Genomic DNA, 10,778 nt, shown 5'->3' with positions numbered 1-10,778 from the left:
AAGAACAAGATTACAAAGCTTACAATTATACACCTGAATTTATCTCAGTTTTCACCCTGAGATGGAATCCGAAGATAGTGTTAATGATTGACTAGGATCAAAGTAGTGATATAGAGAAAGCACATGTGGGATCTTTTCCTTTACTGGATAACATTTGCCAAACAATTAACAGCAAAATAAATATGCCTACATTGCTGTACCTAGGAATGTATCCATTAAATATATTTAATGGATACATTCCTAGGTACAACAATGTAGGCATATATATATGTATCTATTAAATATAACCTATGAATCTCTCATAATATTCTTGTTTTAAAAGTAACCGTTATCAGTTAAATCTATCAGTAACCTTTAGTATGCATTAAGGTAGTAAGGAATATACTCTTTAGACATATAAACATTGCTTGGATTATCCTAAATTTTCATTTATATTTTAAAATACACGTCCTTTCCATTACCTATTTCTACTTCAAAAAAAAAAAAAAAAAAGATGAGGATTATCTGGAATTGTTACAATTTGCATTTTGAATGTATTTTAAATTTTCCATTTAATATTTTAAACTACATTTTGCACCAATATTTTTGTTTGGTGATGATTGCTCTTTCATTAATGGAAACATAGTGATAGGTTTTTGTGTTTAAATATATTAAGTTATTAAATTATAATTCCTATGTTTAAATTAAAATTACTGTATTTAATTCCATCTTTAACAAGAGCTGTAAGATATATGGAATTATTTAGATCCTTACCACAGACCCACTGAAATGTCGTGAACTCATTGGCAACTTTGAAGAGCATTTGCAAACTCGTTGGTGAGTTAGGAGAGGAAAATTTGTTTGCATATCTTTAAATTTATTTCAACGATGCATCCACCACCACCTCTTGTTTTACATTCTTCTTTTTTTGTATAAGATACGCAGAATTCTAAGCTTTTTTTCACCGTTGTTCTCCCTATAAATCTTTTCTTTAAAAAAAAAAAAAAAAAATCAGAAAATTGCAAAATTTCGGCACCAGAATCTTAAAACGAGAAAGGAAAGAGAAGCATATGATGCCTTTTATGCTGTGTGCATGGAGAAAGCTATGTTGCCAAAGATTTCACCTGAGACAACAGGAACTGCAGTATGTGGTCCACCCCAATGCTGATATTCTCATAGGAGGGATCATAATTTGCAACCACACTGGTGAAAATATCAGAGAAGTGCTATCTGGGAGAATGCTATGTGTATACTTGGGTTGCCACATAAATGCTTTTTAGCGACATGTGTAGCCACATAAATTCTTCTTCGAAACATGGTGTAGACCATCAGTACTTTTTCACAGCATTTTGGTGAGGTTCAGATAATTAGAAAGTACCAAAATTCATCATTTTAGAATTATTTTGAATAAGTTATACACTTTGTGATTTGTGATGAAGAAAAATTAATATGCTGTGCTTCCCTCAAACCACTTTCCTTTTTTCCACATAATGATTTAGCTGCATATATCAGAACTTTACTATTACAATATGCTTTTGGAATGATTATAATTTCATTCTATGAGATTTATACTATCCCATGACATAGCAATCTGAAACTAGAAAACACGAACAGTTTTCTGTTTTCATTATTTTAGCAAATCAAAGAGACCCATATTTATAAAAGGAGAACATGGCTAACAAAAATGAAATATAAAACTAAATATACAATTATCAGAAGTCAGTTATGACTGTTACAGTTAAATATTTATTGGCACTTTACACCAAAGAAATCACACAGGCATCATTGCTGAGAATTAGCTACCTCTAAAAATCTTAGATATAGTAAATAATCGATAGATACTAATTCAGAAGTCAAACAACAAAAAATCAGCGTTGTATTTTCAAATTTTCACAGGACTAGTTTCGATGGTATGGCTGTTGTTAATGGATGCCATTTTTGATTGCACGTTGAATGTTAACAAAATCTGACTCGGTAATATTAACATTTATATTTAATTCTAGGATGATATATATTTTAACATATATTCATTTATACACAATCACCTTGCACGTAGTTACAAGTTGAGCATTTTTACAGTTCGCAAGTCCGCATGAGTAAAAATCAAGAAAGTCATATTACAGTTACGATAATATCACGGAGGAAAGAGAGGTGAGTGCGTGCTTCACCGACGGCAGCCAGGAACCGAGTAACCAGTTCGAATTTTCCTCCAGAGAGGAAGAGAAAGCTGGTAGCGCCCTCTCTCGGAGCAGCGGACAAATAATAATAATAAAGAGTTCTCCACAGTATCCACCCCCCCCCGAGTACCAAAGGTACGATGAAAAAAATCAGCTCACAAATATCTGGTGTTGAAGCGCACACGTCTTCCCGATCGTGTGCACTGGGAGGAAGCGTAAGGTCGGTCGAAGGAGGAGTATCCGGAGTAGCAGTTGGATCCGGGGAGTCAGGAGGATCGCTGGTCACAGGAACCTGAGTGTTTGAAGCTTCGAAGAAAGCAGGCTTCAGACGATCTATGCTCAGAACGGTTTCCTTGTCGCGCACGAGAACGGTGAAATGCTTATTGTTACGTGCACAGACCTTGAAGGGTCCATCGTATGGAGGAGTGAGTGGTGGTTTGACCGCGTCGTTTCGCACAAACACGTGAGTGCAAGTGCTCAGTGCGTGGTGCACGAAAGGAGCAGATTTGTTGTGGCTGAGTAGGAGTCGGAGACAGCTTCTGCATCGCCTCTCGGAAAGTCTGGACAAAGGATGCTGGATCGACTGGAGCAGAGAACCGATTACCATCTGAGGCTGAAAGAACTCAGATGGTAATCGAAGGGGTGTGCCGTAGACAAGTTCAGCGGATGTACCTGCGAGGTCTTGCTTGAAAGATAAACGCAAACCAAAAACAAGAGGAAGTGAAGTAGTCCAACGGGTGTCATTACGGCACTTCAGAGCTGCTTTCAGGTCGCGGTGTAAGCGTTCCACTAAGCCGTTGGCGGAAGGATGGTATGGTGAAGTGCGAATTCGGCGTATTCCAAGCATAGATGTCAGAGAAGCGAAAAGGTATGACTGGAATTGTCGACCTTGATCAGTAGTCACAACTGATGGTACACCAAATCGTGCAATCCAACCGGTGATGAATTGTCGAGCCACAGAGTCAGCAGAGATGTCCTGAATGGGAAAAGCTTCAGGCCAACGAGTAAATCTGTCAATGTAGGTGAGTAGATATCGATAACCGTCAGATGGTGGCAGAGGACCGACGATGTCTATATGGACATGGTCGAATTGTTCGGATGGCATCGCAATTTTTTCCAAAGGGCTATGTGTGTGCCGGGTAACTTTTGAACGTTGGCACATGATGCAGGAACGAGTCCAGTTGGCAATGTCCTTTAGCATGGATGGCCAAACGAATCTTTCTTGTATGAGCTTTTTGGAAGCCCAGATACCTGGGTGCGATAGGTTGTGAAAACGGTCAAAAACTTTTTTCCTGAACTCAAGTGGTATATAAAGTCGCAGTCTGTTGTTGGAGGTATCGCACAATAGTTGGAGGTCCCGAGTAAGTTGTAATGACTGGAATTTCAGCGAGCAGTTTGGGTCTTCACTCAGACGTTTTAACTCCTCATCAGTGGCTTGCGAGTGAGCAATGAGCGTGAAATCCAGTGGTGCATTGGCATCGATGCCCTGAATACGTGAGGGAGTATCCGCTACGACATTGCTGGAACCTGATATATGCTGAATATCAGTGCTGAATTGAGCTCGGGGAAGCAGAATTTGATTTTGATGTGAATGCATAAGTTAGAGGTCGGTGATCAGTAAATATAGTGAAGTGTTGACCTTCAAGATTATGCCTGAAATACTTAATAGCTGCGTAAATAGCTAATAATTCTCTGTCATACGTGCTGTATTTTTGTTCTGTAGGGGACAGCTTACGTGAGAAGAATCCTAGCGGCTGGTAGTCATTAGAATGTCGAACGTTTAAGACAGCTCCGATGGAAATGTCAGAAGCGTCGACTATAACACTCAGCTTTTGGTTAGGAGAGAGTTGCAGCATTACTAAGGTCGTGTTTACATTTTTCAAATACCTGATTACGTTCGTCGTTCGAAGAAACAGGGTGTTTATCATTTTTACGTGAGTCTTATAAGAGTTCATTCAGTGAAGCTTGGGTCTCGGCTGCCTTTGGTAAGAAGCGGCGATAAAAGTTTATCATGGCTAAAAAACGTCTGAGCTCGACAATAGTGGTAGGTTTTGGGAAGTCGGCAATTGCTTTTGTTTTCTCAGGCAGGGGTTTTACACCTGAGGCAGTAATGAGGCAACCTAAAAATGAAACAGATGGTTTTCCGAGTACACATTTGTTAGGGTTTAATGTCAAACTATGTTTATTCAAACGATCAAACACTTGACGAAGATGACGGATGTGCTCTTCTTCGCTAGTCGATGCAATAAGGATGTCAAAATAAGAATGCAAAAATCCAATCCAAATAAAACTTCATGTATAAAACGTTGGAAAGTTTGGCCTGAATTTCGCAAACCAAACGGCATAGCCAAAAATTCAAAAAGACCAAAAGAGTTGTGACGGCAGTTTTCGGAATGTCTGCAGGGTTAACAGGAATTTGATGATAGGCTCGTGCTAAATTAAGTGTTGAGAATATGTTCTTTCTTGAAAACATTTGAGTGCAATCCTGAATATGGGGTACGGGATAGCGATCCGGAATTGTAACGGCATTTAAGCGACGATAATCCCCGCACGGTCGCCAGTCGCCATTAGCCTTACGAACCATGTGCAGGGGGCTTGACCAAGGACTTTTTGAAGGCTGAATGATGCCTTTTGATAGGAGAAAATCAAACTTGAAGTAATTCTGGAGATAATCTTCTAGGTTTGGAGAAAATAGGAGGTCCTTTAGTTTCAATGTGATGGAAAATCGTTGACATTGGTGGCCTCTCAAAAGTTTGCGAAGGATTCGTCAAGCTAGGGTAATCGGCAAGAATTTTGTCAAATTTTGAGTTACTCATCAAAATATGAATGCTAGTACTGAGCGGGTTCACATTAAGAAGTCTACCGCAGGAATATAGTTTTGTTTGTCCATCAATTAGACGGTTGTTTTTAACGTCTATGAGTAAGTTGAACTTTGTGAGAAAATCAACACCTATGATGGGTTGATTGACGTCTGTCAGGATAAAAGGCCAAGTAAATGAGCGACGTTGGGAATAGTCTCTTCGTTCACAGGAACGCTCAGGGCTGTTTGTGAGGGCTAGCGAAAGTTCATTTACCTGCTTTGTCAGCTCTGCAACTTGCTGTTCAGTGGGAGAGGTAGATGCCGTAGCAGCACTATTTATGTGCGGGAGAGTTGTGAGATCTGTATTTTTAACTGCTAGTTTTGGAAGATCATCACTTAAGGCAGCAAGAATACTTTGTGTATTTTGCGGGAGACGAGATATCCATAGGGATTTCAACAAAGGTTCTCCAACGGTCTCTCCAGCGAGGTTTCGCATAAGTAATTGTGATGGGCGTTGATTGCCAAGTTCTAGCCCTTGAAGAAGTGTACGTATCTTTGACTCCTCACTTTCAGAATGTAATTCAATTAAGCGTGTTTTTAGTGTATCATATTTGCCACTCACAGGTGGGTGTAAAACGATATCACAAACGCTATTGAGAATATCAGATTCGATTGCAGATATCACATGATTGAATTTCGTGGAGTCAACAGTGATTCCGGCGATATCAAACTGGGCCTCTAGTTGTGCAAACCACAAAGTAGGGTTGACCTTACAAAATGGGGGAGGTTTGACGGAAACACGTGAAATATTAAGATCGTCTGCGATGGATTGTGGTGGAGCCATGATTCACAAAAACAAATATATATTGCCAATATGACACAAATAAATACACAATAATCAGTCACTAATAAGTTCACATACGACAGTAGTGCAAAATAAATAATGTAAACATTAACGTGAGAGAAACACTTTTGCAGGTAAGCTATCCGAATATAAGCATAAGTAATAGTAAGAATTTGCGTGGCTTACCTCCGAATTATACGAGAAATATTTGCTCAGTCAGCAGCAGATTCAGCAAAACACAATTCACTTATAGAAAAAATATTCCGAAAAAACTTATTTTATGATATGTAACCACGTTGTACAATTTATATGGAGATCACTTCAAAGCACTTTGACGATTTGCATGAGACACATGATAATTCACAAGCACGTTGTTAAGCAGGCACAACTGTTTTTCACACTATATTGCTGATGACACGAAAATAATGATGGATTACGCTAGTAGTTTGCATGAACAGAAATAATTTTCACTTCATAGCACATTATAATCACAGAACTTGAGGATGCAAGCAGGTTACAGGAGGCACGAGTTCACCAACTTGACGAGTCACCATTTATGGCTGTTGTTAATGGATGCCATTTTTGATTGCACGTTGAATGTTAACAAAATCTGACTCGGTAATATTAACATTTATATTTAATTCTAGGATGATATATATTTTAACATATATTCATTTATACACAATCACCTTGCTCGTAGTTACAAGTTGAGCATTTTTACAGTTCGCAAGTCCGCATGAGTAAAAATCAAGAAAGTCATATTACAGCTACGATAACATCACGGAGGGAAAGAGAGGTGAGTGCGTGCTTCACCGACGGCAGCCAGGAACCGAGTAACCAATTCGAATTTTTCTCCAGAGAGGAAGAGGGAGAAAGCTGGTAGCGCCCTCTCTCGGGACAGCGGACAAATAATAATAATAAAGAGTCCTCCACAATGGTTTTACCGAACCACCATCCTTAGTTGCAAAAGCGCAAATGAATGAGATAAGATATGATTAAAGAAAGCCTGGACAGAAAATAAGCTAGTGGCGACATCTGTTGATGAAACCAGAACTAAAACATAATTTCTTTAAAGGTCGAAGGCAAAGATGGATTGGAATTAGGATCGTTAACTAGAACAGAAAGATTTTTTTGAATGTGAAATGCCTCGAGAAAATCCAGTTCTCCAATGGAAGATGTTTTTTGAATAATTTTGGTAGCAGAAAAATTGAAAGTGTGATTTTCGGACCAACAGTGTTGGGCAACAGAAGACTTCTGTGTTTCCTTTTTCCTAACATATGTCTCATGTTCTTTGACGCGAAATTTTAAGGCTGTCTTAGTTTGACCAACGTAAATTAAACCACACTCGCAAGAATCCTACTAAACTAACTAACTACTAAACTATCCTACTAATCCTGTAATACTAAAACGGATCCAAGACTTCATCGATGATAATAATATTTTGACTCCTCAACAATATGGATTTAGGCAGAGGCATTCAACAACACATCAATTGTATCGTGTTACAGAATTAATTTCTGACGGGCTTAAAAAGAAACGTATAACTGGTGCCCTCTTTCTTGATATATTGAAAGCTTTTGATTGTGTATGGGTATAGGGTCTCACATACAAGTTAATAACTCTGGGTTTCCCAGATTACATCATAAACATCATTAATTCCTATCTGTACGATAGATACTTTGTCGTTCGTTATAAAACAAGCTCACTCCACATGCAGAGAAACCTTTGCAGGCTTGCCTCAAGGGAGCTTGCTCTCGCCTACCCTTTTTTCAATTTATGCGAATGACATTCCACACAACCCCATCACTACACTAGCATTATACGCAGACGACACTGCAATCCTGCACCAAAACGCGTCTATGGCCGCAGTTGTACAAGCATTACAAGAACACATCCATGCATTAGAGTCCTGGATGGTTAAATAGAAAATCAAAACTAACGTCGAAATGTCAGAAGCGATGTACTTCACCAATAAAGTCAACATAGATCTAAATATAACTCTGAAAATGTATGACCAAAATATCCCCTGGACCAAACAAGTCAAATACCTTGGCGTTATTTTAGACCAAAAATTCACTTAAACCCCACACGTTACATATATTTTTAATAAATTTCGAGGTACTAAAGCTTTACTCAACCCCTTAATTTCCCTAAATTCTGGTTTATCTATAGACAATAAAGTTTTGGTGTATAAATGCACTTTGCGTCCCATCATAACATACGCCTGTCCTGTCTGGGGCTATATTTGTGATACTCGAATGTTAAAAATACAGCAAGCACAAAATGTGATACTCAGGCAAATGACAAATTGCCAATGGTTTATTAGAAATGAGGCAATACATAGGGAATTAAGTGTTAATAAAATAAGTGTATGTATTGCTGTTGTGTCTTGTGGTGTGGTTTCAGTGAAGTGCATGACGCAGCCAAACAGACTAGTTCACGCCACAAATATTTATTTCTAACTAACTCATAAGACAGCAGCGATGCGCCATTTACGCAATTACATTACATTCTCCTATACTGTCGTTCACAGAGGTTCTCAGCTATAAAAGTACTGATACTCTCGAAATCAGATGCTACAATTGCAAAAATTGCAAAAAAAAGTTTTCAGAAACATGAACAAGAAAGTAAATAATGTATCAATTCCGGTCATGATTTACAATTACGAGAATAGCTCAAATAGAAAAAGACCAGGTGCAATGTTGCTCCATTTAAACAGATAACTTGTGCATATTTCTCTCATGTATTAAAAAAAAATCTGATGTGTACACCATATGACATCCTTGTACGGAATATTAAATTATACGCATTTTTTCTTGCATTTCATTTAAACTTATTGGATTGAATTAAATCTACTTCGCCGACAGCGCATGAATCACAATAGAATAAATGCATTCTTTAAAATTCACTCTAGTATTTGTTTACCATAGCGACACTCTGGCGCTAGATTCACTTAACAGTATTATATTTCGTTCATATGACTCATAATGCACAAAATTTATATCATTTAAAGAGTAGAATTAGCTAATCGTTGCCACATGTTCTATTCAAATACTATAATAAAGCTAGAATGATGTATAAAAGAAATTAAGCAAATAAAACAAAAAAGAAACAGTTTTTCACAGACGATTGAGTATTTCTCATTCAATTAATACAGTTCTCACTTCGCGAGAAGGCAAAAATACATCAAAACTCAAAATATCTATATTAAAAATTACGAAGTAAATCTTAAACACTTATTTCCTCGAAAAAATTCCAGAAAGGATTAAGCATGATTTAATTGGCAATAATAAATGAAGGCGTAATCTTTGTTGTTGCGAAGCTAAGTTTCTCTAGATTGGAAACAAATCCACTAGTCTGCTGTTTCAAATGTAAACAATCAATGGCCGCCAAAAAAAAAGGCTTAGCAGCACTTAAACAACTTTAAAATTGTTGATAATTGTAAAACTATTGCATACAGAATTACTAAAGGCATAAAAACCTTAACTGGAAGATAAAAACAACATAATTCAATCATTTTTAAAGCAAAAAATGTACAATTTACAAATGTATAAGAGTAAAGAAACTGAGATCACTGAGCCGGGTAACAGAGTGGATATATATATATAAATATAAACAAATTTAAATTTAAATTTAACTTTTATACGCATTTGTTTAAATTTAAATTTCATTACTTGCAGCAATGGCGCAAAGAATATTTAATTAAATTTGTATTTAAATTAAATTTATTTAATTAAATTGAATCTATTCTTATATATATAAATATATTTATATACGTTTGGTGCGGCCGATTGCAACCAAAATACCAGGTGCACATCTACATGTTATAGCAGTCCCTATGTACAAAATTTCAACGTTATGAGGCTACTCGTTTTTTAGTTATACGAGATACGTACGTACGTACGTTCCTACAGACGCCACGAAAAATTATCTTCAGAATTAATTTTAAAGCAGTTTTATAATTTTTTTGGAGGAAAGGAGTCTTTTATTCTGTCCTTACGTACAGCTATCACGCAAAAACATCGTTTAATTGCATTCGATAGCGGTCAAAATGGATATTTTCGTTGAAATGTGCTGCCTGAAACTTTTCACGATTACAATACTTCCTTTTTACTTCGTACAAGGAAGTAAAAATGTAAGCAAAGTATTTTCTAGCTTCCTTAATTTTTCAATAGTTGTTTTAGGTCCTAATTTATTTTAGTCCTTGATCTATTTTACGTGGAAAATTAAATTTTTTAACATAATTTTATCTTATTCTGTTCAGTAATATCAGCTAAGTTATGCAGTCTTACTAGTTCCCGCCCCCATCAATGCCTGATCTGCTAGAAATTGTGCTTACTTTCCAGGTCGCTCATTGGATGATGCACGTAAAACCAGGTAGCTCCGCCCTACGGTTTGTTTCGGACGTTTTCCCATCTGTTACTCTTGCTTCTAGATTTCTGAGACCATGATGTGCACTGGCACACATCTTTGCCATACTGTCGACTCCTTTGTAAGACGGACTTTGTTTTCGGAGTGACTCCAAAGGTATATGCGAAGACTTACTCATCGGATGAGATGAGATTGTTACCCTCAGCTCTGTGCGTTACTTACGTTATGTGTAAGAAAAGTTATGCGATGTTCCTACGCGATTAAACTCAGGATGAGGCTAATGCCCAGGAGCCTGACCATACGTGACTTGCACTTACATATTTTGCCGAAATATTGCATTTCAGATGCAACGTGTCCGGCTCATGACTCGTATGACCAAAGGGCGCATGACGTAGGTATGTCTGGGTCGAGTAATAGGAGGGGTCGGAATTGGAAAAAGGGGAGATGACTACAGGACATCACAAGCTGAGAAGCAACTAACAATAGCCAAAGACCAGGAGAGGCAGTAAAAGGTGGAGAATCTGAAAGTTTGTTGTTTATGATAGGTAAGTGGGAAATAAAACATAAAATAAGCAGACAAAATTTATTACAAAATAAATAGAATACA

The sequence above is a fragment of the Stegodyphus dumicola genome, chromosome 8 (genome assembly GCF_044657685.1).
Source record: "Stegodyphus dumicola isolate Sdum_Otavi_A_Nest chromosome 8, ASM4465768v1".
Taxonomy (NCBI): Eukaryota; Metazoa; Arthropoda; class Arachnida; order Araneae; family Eresidae; genus Stegodyphus; species Stegodyphus dumicola.
Note: the sequence above shows the minus strand (reverse complement) of the source record.